Source organism: Scardinius erythrophthalmus (assembly GCF_964197995.2).
Source record: "Scardinius erythrophthalmus genome assembly, chromosome: 13".
Classification (NCBI taxonomy): Eukaryota; Metazoa; Chordata; class Actinopteri; order Cypriniformes; family Leuciscidae; genus Scardinius; species Scardinius erythrophthalmus.
The window spans coordinates 16661385-16680015 of NC_138233.1; the positions used below are offsets into that span (position 1 = coordinate 16661385).

The 18631-nt window shown below is 39.8% G+C and overlaps 1 protein-coding gene across 2 annotated transcripts in view; it reads right to left on the reverse strand.

Moving 5' to 3' along the window:
• pcdh1b (protocadherin 1b) overlaps positions 1–18631 on the reverse strand; it is a 171059-nt gene that overhangs the window by 105388 nt on the left and 47040 nt on the right. The gene's annotated exons all lie outside the window — the stretch shown is intronic.

The following is an 18631-nucleotide window of genomic DNA, read 5'->3' on the forward strand; positions in this document are numbered from 1 at the left end:
TGGGACAACAGACAGACCATCTTATGCTGGTTTAAAACTTTTTTTAACAGGGATGACCTTTACAAATTCTCTCGACACTGACTAACTCTACTCTCACAGTTCAGTGAGTCACTGCAGCTGGTCTTTTCACCTTTAACTCAATCTTTAGAGTATTTATACATATAGAGGAAAGGACAGGAGAGTGTAAAGGAGGAGGATATACTTCCTGTCCCTTTCTGTATCATGTTCGTCTTGTGGGCCTCTATCTTCTGGAGAAGCAAAGAGGGGACTAAAATAATTTTCTGCCCCGACAAAACAAAAGATTCACAGCTGCCGAGCCAGAAAAAGTGCCTCTTTATATTCTGTTCTGTTCCTAGTTCAATCACCGGAGAGGCTTCAGGCCAGTGCAGAGCCCAAACATGCTACAATAAAGAGAAAGAGAGAAGAAATATAGCACCTTTTAGGTGAAATATTGTTGTTTTGGACTGGCACAGTGGCAATGAGAACAGGTATGGCACAAAAAAAAAAATGTAGATGGTTTGCCTCCCTGTAAAGCGACAGAGCGAGATTGAGAGAAAGAGAGAGCGTGAGAAAAAGCAAAACAGAGGCAGTCAGCCACATTGAGAATGAAAAAAAAAAAAAAAAAAAAGAAGAGAAAAAAACAGAAAAAATGAGCAACAGTTGACACCCATTTGACTCCTTTTTAAATGAAAACAGAGAACAGAAGTCATGAGCTGTGCTGAGATTTGGAACGGATTCTGACAGCTAAGCGTTCACTAAAAGGTTTTCAAGCTTGCAGAGGAAGGTTTCCCTCACCTTCATTGTGCCACCTCAGGGACAGACACTCTGCTAACATACAAAAAAACACCAGAACAATGCAGCAAAATAAATTGCTTGACATCACAGTGTCCTATTGATGCCATAAACTCTCTCTAGCGCTTTCCTTCACCCTCTGCTCTGTCACTATTTATTCTGCAATTTATTTGACTTGTGCACATTTGTCGTGTGTCTAGCCGTGCCCGAATTCTTCCTTACATCAACTCAACTTCCCCAACAAGTACAACAAACAGCTTCTTGATACTTTACCCCATTAATCAGTTACAGATTTCATTCATTTGGTCCAAAAAAAGTCACAGGGAACTTCGGTGTGCCGTCTCAGCATAGCTTCCCATTTGGGGGCATATGAACAGGAAGGAATGGGATACAAAAAGCGGACAAGACAAGCAGGCATTAAATACATTTGTTTTCTTCCTCAAGAAATGACTATTGACGCAGGAAAGGAGGCAGGCGGGCAAGTAGGCAGACAGGCAGCAGCCCCTTTTCCCTCTTACACAAGCACCACGCACCGACAGCCAGGGTGAAAATTAATTACTCAAGAGGGGGTGTGTGAGCAAAAAAACAGGCAGCAGCAGGAGAGGATGTACGCCTGTGTGAGCATGTGTGTGTGGAGAAGACGTGCAATAGCACACCACTTTACCTGACTTAAAATATCACACATATATATTTATCCAAATACAGGTTTTATGCCACATACTTGCTTGCAACACTTTGGGCCCTATCTTGCACCCAGCGCAATTGACTTTGTACACCGACGCATGTTTCATTCCTATTTTGCACCCGCGCAAAGCGGGCTTTTCCCTCCACAGAAGCACGTCGCTAAACTAGGGAATGAACTTGCGCTCCCTGGGCGGTTCAGCGCAAAAAAGGAGGCGTGTTCCGGCGCAAAAAATCCCTGGTGCTATTTTACTGTTCCATAAAACAATTGCGCCACTGGCCAGAAAAAACCTACTGGTAGTCTATAGTCAGTTGCGCGTTGCGCATGTTATTCATATGCTATTTTAAGGGCGCAAGCTTGACCATAATGTATAGCGTGCACAACGTGCATACACTTTGATTCTCTAATCTACACAGAAGCAGCAGTTTTCATTTTTGCAAATCATATTATTACAAACGATAGATAGATAGATAGATAGATAGATAGATAGATAGATAGATAGATAGATAGATAGATAGATAGATAGATAGATAGATAGATAGATAGATAGATAGATAGATAGATAGATAGATAGATGGCGCGCGCCTTGCAAATCCGCCGTTATAATAGCAATACGCCAAGGAAAAAGCGTGTCTGATCTTAAAGGGAATGTGAGATGATGCTCTGATTGGTTTATTTCACGTTACGCCCAAACCACACCTATGAATAATAAAGCTACTTCAGATTTGGCTACACCAACCGATTTTAGATTTGCGCCGGGCGCAAGAGTCATTTATCCCGCCAGGAAAATAGCAACAGCGCCGAGACCCGCCCACAAAGTTACTTGCGCTTTGCGCTTTGACACTTGCGTTTCAGATCGTTAAAATAGGGCCCTTTATCTTCTTACATCTTCTAGCCATGGCTATATCTCGCTGTGCTTATCTCAACATCACCCTTGAAGCTTATTTGAAGCATATGTCCAATGGCCACCCATTAGCCCAGAGCAACTGTGCAATTATCTGCTGTCAGGATATTTACACCAATCACTCACATCCTGTTCAATTATGCATGATTTTTAGCCCGAATGCTTTATCCTTGTCTCTTTTTGTTTTTGTTGTTGTTGTAGACATGCTTTAAAATGGATACTCTAACCTACAGTACATGGTCCTTGGGTGTTGATGTTGATTCTAATTCCCCTTCTTTTTTTTTTTTATCAATACCACAAAAAAAAAAAAAAAAGAAGATCTTGGCTTTTAGAAGCAAATGGTGTCAATCTCAGCATACACTAGGCCTACGTATCCATTGTCCAAAACAGTACAAAGTATGCTTTCGTTGGCCACTAGCCGTGAAGTTTAATCCCCTTAGGTGGAATGTCACAGGGTCGAGGGTGAAGGGATGGGAACACAATGCACGGACAAGACTACTGCTGTGCTGGAGAGATGGGAATATCCATCACCCGATTTCAGTGCTACCCTTGTCATGACCCCAAACATCCCAAAGTGCTTTTAATGTATATTTAGGCATAGCATCAACAGCAGCGCTAATGAATGAAGCTAAGCTTAGCACTAGCAGATGGTATCACTTATGATTATAATGCTTCAAGGTCGTTAGCTTAGATATGATGATAAGGCTTCAAGTGGGTGAAAAATAGGCCTAAATAACAATAATATATACATATATATATATATATATATATATATAAAAAAAAAACAGTCCGAAAACCAGTCAGTATCTGGTGTGACCATCATTACACACTGTCTGCCATCTACCCTGTACAGTGAAAACCAGGATTCATCCGTGAAGAATACAAAAGTGCCAGACGCCACCGAATGTGAGCATTTGGCCACTCGAGTCAGTTATGACGACGAACTGCAGTCAGGTCGAGACCCCAATGAGGATGACCAGCATGCAAATGAGATTCCCTGAGACGGTTTCTGACAGTTTGTGCAGAAATTCTTTGGTTATGCAAACCGATTGTTGCAGCAGCTGTCCGGGTGGCTGGTCTCAGACGATCTTGGAGGTAAAGATGTGGCCAGCCTAAGGCACACCTGTGCAATAATCATGCTGTCTAATCAGCATATTGATATGCCATAACTGTGAAGTGGATGGATTATCTCGGCAAAGGAGAAGTGCTCCCTAACACAGATTTAGACAGATTTGTGAACAATATTTGAGAGAAATAGGCCTTTTGTGTACACAGAACAAGTCTTAGATCTTTGAGTTCAGCTTATGAAAAATGGGAGCAAAAACAAAAGTGTTGTGTTTATAATTTTGTTCAGTGTATATGGATATATTATATTTTACACTTTAAAGTAAGAATCACTATGAAGTTCTGGTATTTTAAAATGTAAATCAAGCACTAGTTTATTTTTGGCTTATTTTGGCTAGTGCAATAAAGCAGAATTAATTTAATTAGGTTATGTTTGGGATGGGGGACCCAAAGGTAACACCTTTTCCTGTCAACAAGCCCTATAGTAACCATGGGATCTCAAGGGAGAGAGAGAGAGAGAGAGAGAGAGAGAGAGAGAGAGAGAGAGAGAGAGAGAGAGAGAGAGAGAGAGAGAGAGAGAGAGAGCTACAAAGCAAGATGCAACAATTCCCACCGGTTCTACATAGTGACCCATTCCCAATAGGCAGAGATATGCTGGGTCTGGCTTTCATCCTCCGCTAAACTATAAATCTCAATGCCTTTCTGTGGCTTTACTGAAGTCAAACTCATTTATCTCCTGTTACATTTTTGTTTGTTTAAAATAAATGTGATGAATAGAATTACCTCTAAAAAATATCAGGCCATTAAAGACACTGTGGTTGAGGCAGATACAGTCAGCCTAGTATCTTTTTCTCCCTGCCGACTGGCCTTTTAATGTTTGTCCTTGCGGTTTTTAAATGGCAGCCATTAAGTCAGGCCAAAAGCAGGTTTGGGTCTTCAGAAGAACCACAGGGGCCGGTTTGCAGTTCACAGCCCACTAACGGAGCTGCAAGTCCCCCACAGATCGCTTGCATTCAACCGGGCTTCCTGCTGGGACGGGCCCTCTTAAGACACAAAGCTGTCTCAATCCCCTCCTTGCACATACAAGCAGTGGTCTGGAGCGAAGCCTTTATCATTCTAAGCAGAGACATTGTTGACTATCAACAGCTGATTCCGCAGACGAGGTCCCCCGCATGTCTCGGCTTTACATCTTAAAAGCCTCCGACATCTACCGGAATCTGAATAGCATTAACATTTCAACAGACTGGAATATTGAAACAAGCCAGCTCTGACAGAAGAACAAGTTTTGTCTGAAAGAAATGCAGACAACGAGATGTCAAAATGCTTGTTGCCAACTTCTCCTGAAGAACAGGCTGATGTAAACAAGGTCGAAGAGATTGATCAAAATGAAACATGTTACAGCATGTAAAAAGAGATGGGATACTGCAAATGTGTAAATGGGTAATTGACGCATTGCAGGTCGACGTCCATATCAGGATGTTAGGATAAAAATACTGTATAGATAAAAGGCTGTGATGGTAAGGCTTTAAGTAAGTAATACATTGATAAATAATAATTTCATAGTATGTCATTTAATATTTAAGAGACCATTACAAAAATACAGGCAAAACTAATAAATAAATAATTATTTTACATTAACTGCCCAAATATCTTAAATATCCCTGTGTTTCATTTATGGTATTGCAGTAGGCTATGACTTACATGTTATTGAAGCAGAACGGCATGGTGCAGTCACATGACCTAATTGGTTAATATTGCCTTAACGTAGGTGTTTAATTTAGGGTTCCGCAGATCAATAGAAAGATCTAAATATAGCTGTGAAATGACCAAAGTGAAGGATTACCAGGTGGCTCTTAACTACTGCAGAAAGGCTTTCTGCTGAGACTGAGAATGGAATCCTACTGTCTTTGCTCATTTACAGTACTGTACTTACTGTACACTATTGTTTTGTACATACAATTTAACCTGGACAGGCTGAATACAATTTACTGATGTATGTACTGCAAAAGCTTTTCAAGGCATGGATAAGCAGGTAAGATGAGGAAGAGGATGAGAACTATAAAGAGAATTGACCATTTTCCGTAACCAATGCCATAGTACTATTCACCATCAGCCATTATTAAATTATTCCACAAGCAAAATTTCTCCAATAATAGGGTGTTACTAAGACAAAATAAGTAGTGGCTGGTCATGTGATCTAATCTGCCCCATAAATTAATCAGCTTTTATTAAGCTACTGATATGACCACCAGTGTCTTCATCCCATGTGAGTGTACATCCTTTTAAACAGATTCGCCTAAAGTACTGATTTCTTTACGGGCAGAACTTTTTAATGAGGAAAACAATTACTGAGTGTGCCTTTAAAAATACATAAAACACATGCCCATATGGACACACATTTTCATGGATCCACACACACACTTGCAGAAAACAGTAAGAACATCATCCATCACCCTCTAAATGCGCAGTTCAGTCCCGTCAGATAAATGCCTCATTAGTGCTGCTGTATCCAGAAAACTGTGCGCACACACACACACACACACACTGATAAAGACATTATACATAAGTTTACTCATCCAAATGTCCATTTATTGGCTTTGATTAATCAAATAAGGATAAATAAAGATGGGAAAACAGATCACAATGGCTTCATTTTGTCTGTTGTTTCTCTGCCTCTTTTATCTCCCAACATAATGGCTAATGAGATGCAGATGATGGCACTTCAGGAGTGGGCTGGAAAGAGAGGGCACGAGGATGGCAGAGAGGATGGAGGGAAGCGGGGAGGTTTGGAAAAGAGGGAGGGAGGGGGAGGGTGTGTTTACCTGGCCCCTGATCTCGATTTTAGAGGCCTTTCACAAGCAAATCAAGCCGTCTACAATTGTCCGACCTTTTGAAAAGGGGTTTGTGTGTGTGTGTGTGTGTGTGTGTGTGTGTTTAGCGACCCTTCAATCAAAGACAAGCCCTTTAAACAAATATCCACAGCAAGAGCCCACCGACTTAACTAGGAAAAACCTGTTCAAGTGAGAATTATAGATGTCCCACACCTATGGCTTGTCATTTAGGATGTGTATAAAATTGTTGTGTCTATCTAAATGACTGAGTGCAGATGTTTGAGTGCCGTTTTTCTTCCCTTTGTAATCTACATGCAAAAGATTCAAAGTCTAAGTGCAAACAGGCACACATACAAACTAGCCCCGTTCAACACTGCAGTGAGATATTAGTATGGATGAGAGGAAAGCTGCACGTGCAGCCCTAACTACATTGAATACCAGAGGACTCTCTCCCTCTCTCTTTCTCTCAGCAATTCACCCAGTCCTTTATCTGTCCTTTTAGGGTTACATAAAAACGAGAAACCCCTAATTTCTCAGTGGATCCTCAAGTGGTTGTGTGTCTCAGTGTGCGGTGTGGGAGGAGAAAACACAATCAATTGTCTCCTGCTTCTCACATCTCATTTGGGCTCTGATGCTCCAAAAGTCCATTACCGAAACAAGAGAATAATTAAACCGAAGCACAAGTCGCTCTGATAAGAACAGATCTGTCCTGTCATATGCTCGCCCAATAAAGCAACAGATCCGTCCTGTCATCCTTTCCCCAGTGCTCAGTTTCCCTGTGGGGGACCGCCTTAAACAACGGCCTGTGTTGTAGAAGCAACTCTTGTGAGCGTAGAAACGCAAGCTCAGCATTTAATTAAGAGAAACACAGTCTTACATGCTCTATAAATGAGGGAAGTGAGGGTGGAAAAAAGAGAAAAAAGAAGAAAAAGTACATGCCAGATTGATTAGGAGAGTCGAGAGTGGTTGGGAGGGAGAACCGCAGACCGATGGCTAAAGGAACAAGGAGAGAACAAGCGGCTGAGAGAGGGGGGGGGGAGGGTAGAGCAGAAGAGAGATGAGAAAGAAGTGAAAAATGGAGGGAACGCAGATTTATGGAGTGATATTTTTCTCTCGGGCGGTAGGGATGTCAGCTCGCCGCGCTTTCACCTCATATAAGTAAGCGGGGCTGAACCAATCACAAGGGTTTAGCTGAAGTACTGTGCTGACATTATAACCTCAATTTGACCTCTGACCTCTCAACCTGTGTCATTAAACACAGAGGTATATCGCAGAAATATTATGGCACCATTAAGCGTCCATATGTGCTTCTATGGTTGATGACTACAGTTTTGGATCAATAGATCAATCTGTGTGGGACAATCAAAGGACGTTCTTGACATTTAGCATGTTGATTGTCATGAATATCCTTTGATTGACATAGAGATGATGTGATTTGTGAAAAAATTAATGAATGAAAGCATGAAATATTAATCAATGAGATCAGATTTGAAGCCTTTTAACGATGAAAACACTTGACGAGAAACAAATGGTCGCACTTTCTGGGGACTAAACCGACTAATGAATTCATTTGTGGGGTTCACTTTTCAATCTAATCAGAAGAAATGGAATAATTAAGACAAAGCATTGTGGGAGAACCCTGGAAAACCCCCCTAACTTGTTTACTTGACTTGAGGTAATTAATATCACACAAGTGGGAGTTAAAGGCAATTGATTCCAGGGCCCGCCCACAGCATTAGCGTAAACATTCTCGAGTAATTGGCTATGATATGAGTGACATCTTCTAAAGCCAAGCATATGTTATGCTCAACCCAACTAAAAGCTGTGTCATACTGACAGTGAACAAATTATATTCAAACTAAAACTGAAATAATTTTATCCAACACACTTTCTTAATACTAACAATGAGAGACTTGTTGAGCTAAAACCACCTGCTGAGATGGAGGCACAATGAAGCTTATTTATATCTGCAATGGTGAGCGGTGTAACAAAGAGTGAGCTGTGGGAAGTGTGCTATTGAACAAAGTCCAGACAATTTATAAACCTATATATATATATATATATATATATATATATATATATATATATTATATATATATATATATATGTGTGTGTGTGTGTGTGTGTGTGTGTGTGTGTGTGTGTGTGTGTGTGTGTGTGTGTGTGTGTGTGTGTGTGTGTGTGTGTGTGTGTGTGTGTTTAAAGGGTTTAAGGGATTGACTAAATAGCACTTAGTATACACACACAGATATTTAGGCTATATCTGCAATATTGGTAAATGGGTCTTTAGAACAAAGAGTAAGCTATATAAAGTGCCTAAAAGTCCAGATTTTTTATTACTGCATGGACACACATATTAAAAGTAGGGGGTTTTAAAGCCTGATTAGGTCAGAGGGCACTGGTGGCCATTTCCTGTCAATTAAGAGCTGAGAGCTAGTCATCAATCAGAATTTTCTCTATGAAACACACACACATGCTGAAAACAAAAACAAAACAAAGGATTTCTTTTATGTAAAATTATTTGGCTGATTTTCATTCACAAGACCATAGCAAGCTATTATTACAATCAGGCACAGGCAATTTCTTTTAGAGAAACTCGATAATATAAACTCATATCTTAAAGTTCAAGTACCAAAATACTTGAACTGAAATGAGCAAAGCCATGTTGACATTCACTGTATTCAGCATTCTCACAGTTCCCAGTGTGAAAATGGAGACATGTCACAGATCAAGTTATACAGCTCACCATGTTAGCATTTCCACTTCAGCGCGTCCTTAAGGTCAGGCATGATACCTTATACGCCACAATCAACACATTCAGTTGCACAACTTCCAACATCAACAAGACCTTCAAACAAAGATCCTGTCTATCTCTCACCAACTAGCCTTCGCTAAGCAGACACTAGATTGAAAAAAAGAAGGCATCTGCAGACTGATGGATGGATGGGGAGATGGACAGATGGATGGATGGATGAAGAAATGGATAGTTGGATGGATGGCCACCCAGGGTTGTCAATATCCACGGGGATGCACGTGGGAGGGGGGAAAGAAGCTGTTTACGTTCACTCTAAGGCTCTGTCAGTCTTAATCAATCAATCACTGAGCGGGCAATAAATCACCATTCTCTTCAAAGCGCTGGTGTGGGAGCAGATTTGCAGAGTCTGGTGATACACACAGAGATGTCATAGGGACACATACTAGCTTGCCGAAAGAGAAAGAAGTCCAGATGGAGAGGTGAATGGAGGGATAAACAAGCAGGGATGGATGATTGCTTGAGATTTTGACAATTTGTCAATCTGGCATACTGCCATAAACAAAAAACATTACATATTTTTAACCCCCAAAAAAGTTCATGTATTTTAGACATACACACATAGATGAAAAAGCCCATACTTGAAAAAGCAGTATTTTCAAATCTAACAGCTCCTCAACTCCCTGATGGGACAGCAAAGCATAAACTGGCTGCAGAATGGATCATAAACTATTCGGACATCCTATTTATTTGACGTATGACGTATGACACACTGTGCATATATGGAGTATGTATATTTGGACACAGATATACATTTTGAAGACATAAACATACTGTATACAATCCTGCAGGTTTTACAATCCATCTAGGTTGGTATGAACTTGCACTACAAAAAGTCACGTTCTTTCTTGGTATGTTATCTTGTTTTCCAGTAGAAAACATTTAAATCATCCTTAAAATGTGATACATTTACTTGAGAAGTAAATCTTGAGATATTGAAAGAATTTTAAATATTTTATCTAGAGTTTATCTTGAATTTATATTTTTTCTCACCAATTCTTTAAACAATTTCAAATTTCAATCTCAATAAGATTTGTGTTTTGATGATGTTTGTAATGAAAACTATTGATTAAGAGCTTGATTTGTTGCAGTGTAGCAAGCTGGTGGTTCAGAGGTTGCTCTTGAAGAACCTTAGAGCTACTCTCGTTATCTCTAGGGCAGTGACTGTAACCTAGATATGTGAACAGGTTGAGCTCAGATATTACCCTAAAGACCTCCACACAGAATAAGGTTATCACAATGCAGTGTGTGTATGTGTGAGAGATGGTCATGGCTGGGGAAAAACTGAGGATTACACATTTGTCACTGTCAGCTATGCTTGCCTCTTGCACGTAAGTACAGTGCTTCCTTCTCCTCTGTCTCCTTTAGAGTCCTTCTCCACGTCTGTTTATAGAAATATATCACCTATACCTTCAGCAAAAATACAAGACACTTGCTTGTGAAGTCTCAAAGGCATGCACACATATGCAATACAGTTTGTGAATAGCATCCAAATAGTCAAAACACGCACAACACACACACACACACACACGCACAACACACACCTTTCTAAAGAACAACAATACCTGTTAACCTTGATCTGTGATCATTCATTGCTAAAATGTTTGTGTGTGGGCTTATCAATTACAAATAATAGATTTCCCTCAATGTGCCCAACAAAAAAACGTCAATACACCACTACCTTTGTAGGTCATTGATCTGACCCAAAACACACTAATTCCTATATGCATAAACCCATCTGTCTGTGAATGTCTTTATCAATGGCATCATGCTATTCTTTTGGTCTAGGTGAGATTGTCTCTTTATCCATTTCCCCATTAATCTCTTCGACACAAACCACGTTTCCTTTCTTTCTCTTTTTTCTCCTTCCTTTGGTCATTATGAAAGTAGAAAATGTGACTAACTCCGTACACATTTTGGCGGTAGAAAGAATGAATTACATCTACTGATACTGAATATGATATCTGCTTGGTTTTAGCACCAAATTCACTAAAAAAGTCATGCAAATCATGTAATAATCCAAATGCAGCAACAAAATCTGTTCTGAATGCAATTTTCACAACAATTTCCCATCTTGCAGGTTAGTTCTAAGAGCTTTACTGCACCACAGTTTGGCATAGGCCTACTATACTGGGATTGTACACCATCTCTCAAACCAAAAGCACACATATCGCTCTTTAAACTGCAGAAAGTATGTTCAATACACTGTAAACCTGTATATCTACTGTCATAGTGCTTGTCTCCATTTGATATACTTTTTTTTCTCTAAGAAAAGTATGTTTACCTCCTGATTTCTTACAGGTGCTAATAGCACAATGCTAATTGCTAGTTTTGTACATAAGGCACATTCTATAACAAGCCTGATTTGAAAAAAAAGGAGATGTGTTTGTGTTTAAAAAATATGACACTGAATCAATTTAAGCCCTGTATAGTGCTATTTCAGCACATTTAGTGTCTGGTTATACAGGGTTTTATGTTGGGCTGAAGTGGCACAACCCCATGTGCATTTTCACCTCCTCATTTCCTGCACCATCTTTCCATCAGAAGAGTTTTAGACACTTCTGATACAATAACAAGCAATATAATTACTCCAAATGCTCTATAGCATAGTTCATTTTGAACAAATTATCTGTTATATTTACACAGCGCACAAATTAAATTAGATTTTGAGATCCTGAATTTAAGAGAAATAAAATGGGAAATTGAACGTGGGCGTTTGTAGATCTCTTCTCAGACTTGATGATAGTGAGGTTCATCACAGCAGTTAGCATGTGCGATAAAGCCCATCATTAAATAATACAAATGACAACACAAAGCAACGCTCTGTGTATACAAAATGGATGTTGTAATCTTTATTACTGTTATTCTATTATTATCATCATCATAATATTAATTCAAACACAGGAGATAATGAATAAGCTATTCTCTCTCTCTCTCACACACACATTCTTGCTCGTTAAAGATGAAGAGAAAGACAGAGATTTGGCAGGCAGCCATGGTTCAATAAACTCCACTTGGTAGCACAGCCATGCAGCAGTCTGTTCTGTTTGGCTTAGGAAAGTGTGCTACGCAATTCAAATTAAATATGACTGACCTAAACATATACACTAATGGGACAGGTGCTTAGACACACATGCATATGAAAACTCCCATCCTCCTCAACCCACCAATAACGGTCTCCACTGCTACAAAACTAGCGCTATATAGGCCTAACAGTGTTTACACAAGCACTCCAATGAGCCTATTTACATTTTTATTTCTTACACCCCAGACTCACGAAATCCAGACAGATTCACACAGCGTGATATCTGCCTCGGGGCACCAAACAAAATCAATTTCACCATCAAAATAGCACAGAAAACACATTCGAAGGGTAAAACTTACAGTAAATCTGGACTTCACGTTAGCTAACAGCTATAAGTTTTCGTACATGGAACACGCGTAGGTCTGAAACTGTTTGTGACAAACTGAGTCAGATTTGTTTTCAGTTCACGTTGGATCTATCATATTTTATTGATATGTCGAGCAGATTCTTGGTGAGACACCAGATTGGGAGGGCAGAAGTCATACAGGTGGAATCTGCCTGGGATACCTACAGGTAGTTTGTGAAGGGCTGAAGTAGCCTCTGGGTTGCCCTCAGGAACTGAAGACATGAAACGACACACACAGAGATACAAAGAAGTAAATAAATAAATAAACAAAATAAAAACAACCCCCTATGTGCAAAGTGCATGAAAGGGGTGAAAAACTATCACAACACATGGTGTGTAATTTTTTTCGTGGTTGGGCACTGACAAACAGTTTGTATGCACAAATGGAGGGAACAGGTTTATTGTGACTTTTAAGGACACTGACACAGTAAGTTAGCATACCTAAATGCATACCAAACAACTTGCAAACCCCTAACGTACAAAATAATACAAAAAAAGCATATGTACATCACAGTGCGACACGAACGCTGCTTTCGTTCTGCCTCCTTTCATGCAGCATTCATTTCTCCGTAACGGTTGCGATTTGACTCCCTTCCCTGTCGTCACAAAAAGCTCTCTTCCTCCGAGCACTCCGACCTGCAGCCACAATACAGTCTTCCCTCCTTCCTTCAGTTATTCTCTTTCTTTTTCTTTCTGTTCAGCTTGGCCCGACATACGAAGCGCTGCGCCGTGTATCTCTCTTTGGGGAAAGGCAAAGTTATTGGATTGTGAAATTACAAAATAATGAGGCAAAAATGAAAGAGCCACACTCTTTGTTTTCTTTCGCGTGCACACATCTGATAAGAAGAGCGGCGGAGGGCTGGGGGGACGAGAGAGGGGGAGGAGGGAGGGGGAAAGCACAGAAGACGGGGCATGATGAACTGACGGGGTAGATGACAGGAGGAATGTTTGGATAAAAATTCTCTTTCCTCTGTATTCACAGACATGGCATGGCAGTAAGAGAATAGAACAGGTTATCACACAGAAGGATCAATGCTCCGCTCTGTACACACAGCTATTCAGGTGGAAGCATATGTGTGTGTGCCTGAGGCATGTGAGCATGCATACCAATAACACTGCCCACAAAGAGGACACAAACACAGGCCAACAACCCAACAGTTTAAACACGTTTACCACCTGGCACTAGATTCACACATAAATGTCATTAGTAACTGCACCACCAATGAACAGACCACCGTCTCAACAGCTGAAAAACTGACAAGACCCAACCCCCGCCTCCCCCCCCCCAAATAAAAAGTTTATTGTGGCTTTTAAGGACACAGTGCGCTATCATACCTAAACGCATTTGAATGAAACAACTCACAAACCCCTAACGTGTACAAAAGAATACAGAAAAAGCATATGTATATCACAGTGGGACACAAACGTGGCTTTCATTCTGCCTTCTTTACCACCCAGAACCAGGTTCACACAAAAAGGTCATTAGTGACCACACCACCATTGCACAGGCCACATTTCTCAACAGCTGAAAAACTATCAACAGCTCTGCTCTAAAATCTAGTAAACTACCCTAGCTGTCTACATAGAGAGAAGCCTTTTAAATCTAAATGAATCCTAACTGAAGTTAAACCTCTTAAGAAACTGATGTGAAATACTCTACAAATAGCCAGAGACAATATGAGGAAGAGATGTACCACTTGTATAAATATGTATGCTAAAAAACCTGAGCTGTATTCATAATAAGCTGTATAAGCGTATAAAAAGCTGTATTCTTAGTCCCATCACTCAGTTAAAACAAAATCACTTTAGTTTGTTTACTCTAGTTTCTCACTTGAAATTACAGTTGTTTAATGTGATTTGAATTGCTGATGCTATTGAAATAGGCTATTATCATGAGAAACAGTTTTGGAGATTTTGGTCTTTTTACATTAAGATAGATATGAGTTGTACTAAATAGCTGGCAGAAATCATTGCCAAGATGGCCGCAGAGTGAACTGACTAAAGATATTAGGCTGCATCCAAGTATCCGGATGACCTACTACTTCCATAAGATTCTGAAGTGTGCATCCAGTAGACACTTAACTATCCCATGAGGCCACAGGAGAGGATTTATGAATGGCAGTTAAGTGACACCATAGGTCACATGACGAATGTAGTACATCCCTGTATACTGCACACATTCATACTACATAGAGCATACAGTATTTGTTAAAGGTTGCAAACTACTTATTCCGTCATTAATGAATAACTACACAGGAACAAATGAGTAACCCAATAAAAACATTCTAGTAACTACTATTAACTACTATAAACTAACAAGAAACTCTGATTAACGAATTAGTGAGTAATAGCACTCAGTTGAATGAGGCAGTTCACTATTAGCTAATCAGCTACTATTTTTTCATACCTCTTGGAAAAATAATAAGAATTAATCGCACTAGTTTAGTGTCCAATTTTCACTATTAACTAGTTGCTTATAAGCATGCATATTATATTGGCTGTTTATTTGTACTTACAAAGCACATATTAAGGCCTTATTCTGCATGACCATATTCCTATTCCTACCTAAATACCTAAACTTAACAACTACCTTACTATTAAGCAGTAATTAGTTTATAGTTTTTTAAGACAAAAGTAGTAGTTAATAATTACTTGATTGATAGTAAGAATTGGACCCCAATCTAAAGTGTGACCAAACTACTACAGGTTAATTAATGTGAGTAATGCATAATGTATAATTAATTCTAGAGTGAAGATCATGGTAACCCACTAATAATGGCTCCCTAATAATGAATGTCACTGAAGTCATTCAGTTTTTGTAAGGTTTTGGATAACAATGACTCAAGTGTTACTGCATCCTTCTAATGGAATTACTAATTATTTGGAACAGTATTCAAAAGTGAAGAAAATGGTGACTCCCTAATAATGACTAGGGACAGTAATGAAGTGTTACCAAATCAGTCAGAAGTAATTACTCGGAGAGAGAGAATTTCAGATGCAGCATTAGATTGCACTTTGCAGTGTACTTGATTCGAAAATTGATGCATGTTGGCACAATAACATGTTGCTAAACTAATTCACAATACTCTTACAAACATAAAATACACAGGAATGTTGGGTGTGTTGTACCCTGAAGCCCTCTAGCTTTCAGTTACTTTGTCTCTCTCAGGTCTGTCCACTCAGACACATTCGTCCCTCTAACCCAAGTAGGCACTGATTGATAATTTTTGCATGCGCTGCCATTGATCGTCTGCGGAGACGGCTGGCGTGTTACCCGAAGTGTTATCCTCCATAAACATCGTCTAATCATGCGCAGCTACGGCCAAAAGAAAGTAATTACAGCCTAAGAACAAAGGGATCGATGAAGAATACAAGCACAGACGCAGGAGATTATTGGGAAATGGATTGGCTCAGATCAGAAGCTAAAGGAAACTTAATGAAGAGCAATCATACATTAAAACAGCTGAGCATCCGCATTATCCATTGTTTCATCCTGGAAGATGCTAGAGGAAGTCCAAAAATAGGAGAGTTTAGAGGACGGCTCTCTTTGTATTGTTCTTGCTATTGTTTTTTCCTGTATTTTTCTTTGTCTGTCTTGGTCTTATGCTTGTTCAGATATTTTGCTGATATTAAATATGCATATTTAACACACTTTCCATCTGTATGAAATGCATTGTGTATTGATTACAAGTAAAAGTCTTCCGGAAAACATGACATTGACAATAGTCAAAACTGAATAGGCTTAAAAATTAATAATTCATGTTACATTTACCCTAGATGGACTGACAAACTCAGCTGAAAGACAATACATGTTTGACATATGACTTCACTAAAGAATGGAAAAAAGCCATTAATTTGTGCTCTTAAAATGACCATAACTTGACGGCCTGGGGGTGTGACCTAGTTCCTGTTCCAGCTGTGGCTTTCAGGAAGCATCTTCATTGAGGTTTAGATGAGATTTAAATTAAAAAAAGTATTATTTCTCACAATTTACTGTTCAAACTTCACTGAGAGTCTTGAGGGAAGTCATGTGACTCTTTAAACACAGAATGATTCATTTCTTAATCTGAGGAAATGATCAGCTGTGGGGCTTGTATGTCGAGCGGGGGAGTTGGACTCTGGCAAATCTGAATTGGGGAATTGTCTGTCAGTCATCGGAGAGCCTGGGGGAGCCTTGGGTCCCAGCCCTGGGCAGAGACTCTGGGGAGGCCATGGGGAATGGAGCAGTGCACAGAAACCCTACTGTGACCACCAACAGCAAAAAAGTAGGAGAGCCAGGGAAACTATTACACTAGGAGACCCGAGCACAGTGAGTCACTACAACGCCATCAACATTTTGTACCCCGATTGCCTGGAAGGACACACCTAAGCCCTAACAGATGGAGAGAACGGAAGCAAGGGTGTTTGAAAATACAGAATGAAGAAAGATGTTCTTCGGGTCAGCAGGGACATTGAGTGTGGTCGAACGGCCCGGGTTTAATAGCGAGAGCGTTTCTTACTAAAGCAGCAGTGACACCTGTGCTTCCAGTAGGCTAAGATTGTGTTTGAGAGGAAGCAGAGAGAGAAAAAGAGTGATGAATGACAGCAAATGGAGTGTGACCACAGAGGACGAAGACAACATTGTGTGTGAGAGAGAGGGGGAGAGAGAGAGAGAGAGAGAGAGAGAGAGAGAGAGAGAGAGAGAGAGAGAGAGAGAGAGAGAGAGAGAGAGAGAGAGAGAGAGAGAGAGAGGCAGTAAGGCAGGTTTCTCAAAACCCCTCAAGACTCTATCAGGACCCAATTACTGCACCTGCTGGGCCCTCAAAACCACAAGCCACAGAGATGACCACACCACACCAGAGGCAGATTTCATTCACCAATGCACACTTGGAGATTTGAAAGCTTGTTGCAACAGAAAGGTGTACTTACAACATACCAACAGGGGCTAACTGGGCTAAGCTAAATTATATATATAGAAAAACGGTTTATTACATTTTTTTTTTTTTTTTTTTGTAATGTAGTATTTTGTATGTTTATGACACTGTATACAATATATGTGACACCTACTATATGTATTTCTATTTGTATTTGTATTTTTTAATATGTGATATGTATTGTAATGTATTTTCTGTAAACTGCTTTGGCAACAACATGTTTCTTTGTTCATGCCAATAAAGCAAGTTAAATTGAATTGAATTGAAATTGAGAGAGAGAGAGAGAGAGAGAGAGAGAGAGAGAGAGAGAGAGAGAGAGAGAGAGAGAGAGAGAGAGAGAGAGAGAGAGAGACATACATATACATATTGTGTAAAACATGTTTTTAATATATATAATGCAATACATCACATCAAATATATATAATAAAGCCTAGATTAAATAAAGCAATATAAATATAATGCAATATAACTACCTGTCTGTAAATATAATGTATGGACAGAAAGACGGATAGGTACGCTGCATCCTTGACAATGTAATGTGGTCTAAAGGCTAGTCTGGATATGATTAGTTTGGCAAATAGTTAGCTAGAAATTAAACTGGCCAGGCAGTTAGCATAACAATGAGATTTGCCCGGCCAAGGCAGTGAAATTAGTTTGGCGTCGGGTTTGCACAGGACAATAGAACGGCTATGCGCACGGATGATAGGGGATATTTGTCAGATATCTTTTGAAATACATATGGCATTAAACTGCAAAAGACCGGTTTCAAAGCGACCATTACCATATTCTCTGCCGATTAAAATTATCCCCCTCTCTAATACATTTTTGTATCCATGCACAAAGTCACTGTGATGTCATTAAATGTCACCGGTGGGTAAAGAGTTTTCACTGAAATAGATTGGCCCTCAGAATAAAAGTACTTACTGATGTCAAGAGTTATATTTTCATAGAGCACCATCCCCTCTTACTGTCATAAATGGAGGGACTGGAGAATTAAATATCATTAAATATCACCCTTCTCATTACACCATGCAATTACACTGGGATCTGGGTTTCAAAGTCCGCACCAGTTGCCTAGCAGTCAAATTATGCCTCAGACAACCGTGTCGATCAAATAAAGAGACGGAGGGTAGAAGGAGAGGAGACCTCTGGGTAAATGAAAATGGCTAATGACTCACCTCTATCTTTCTGTCTCTGTATC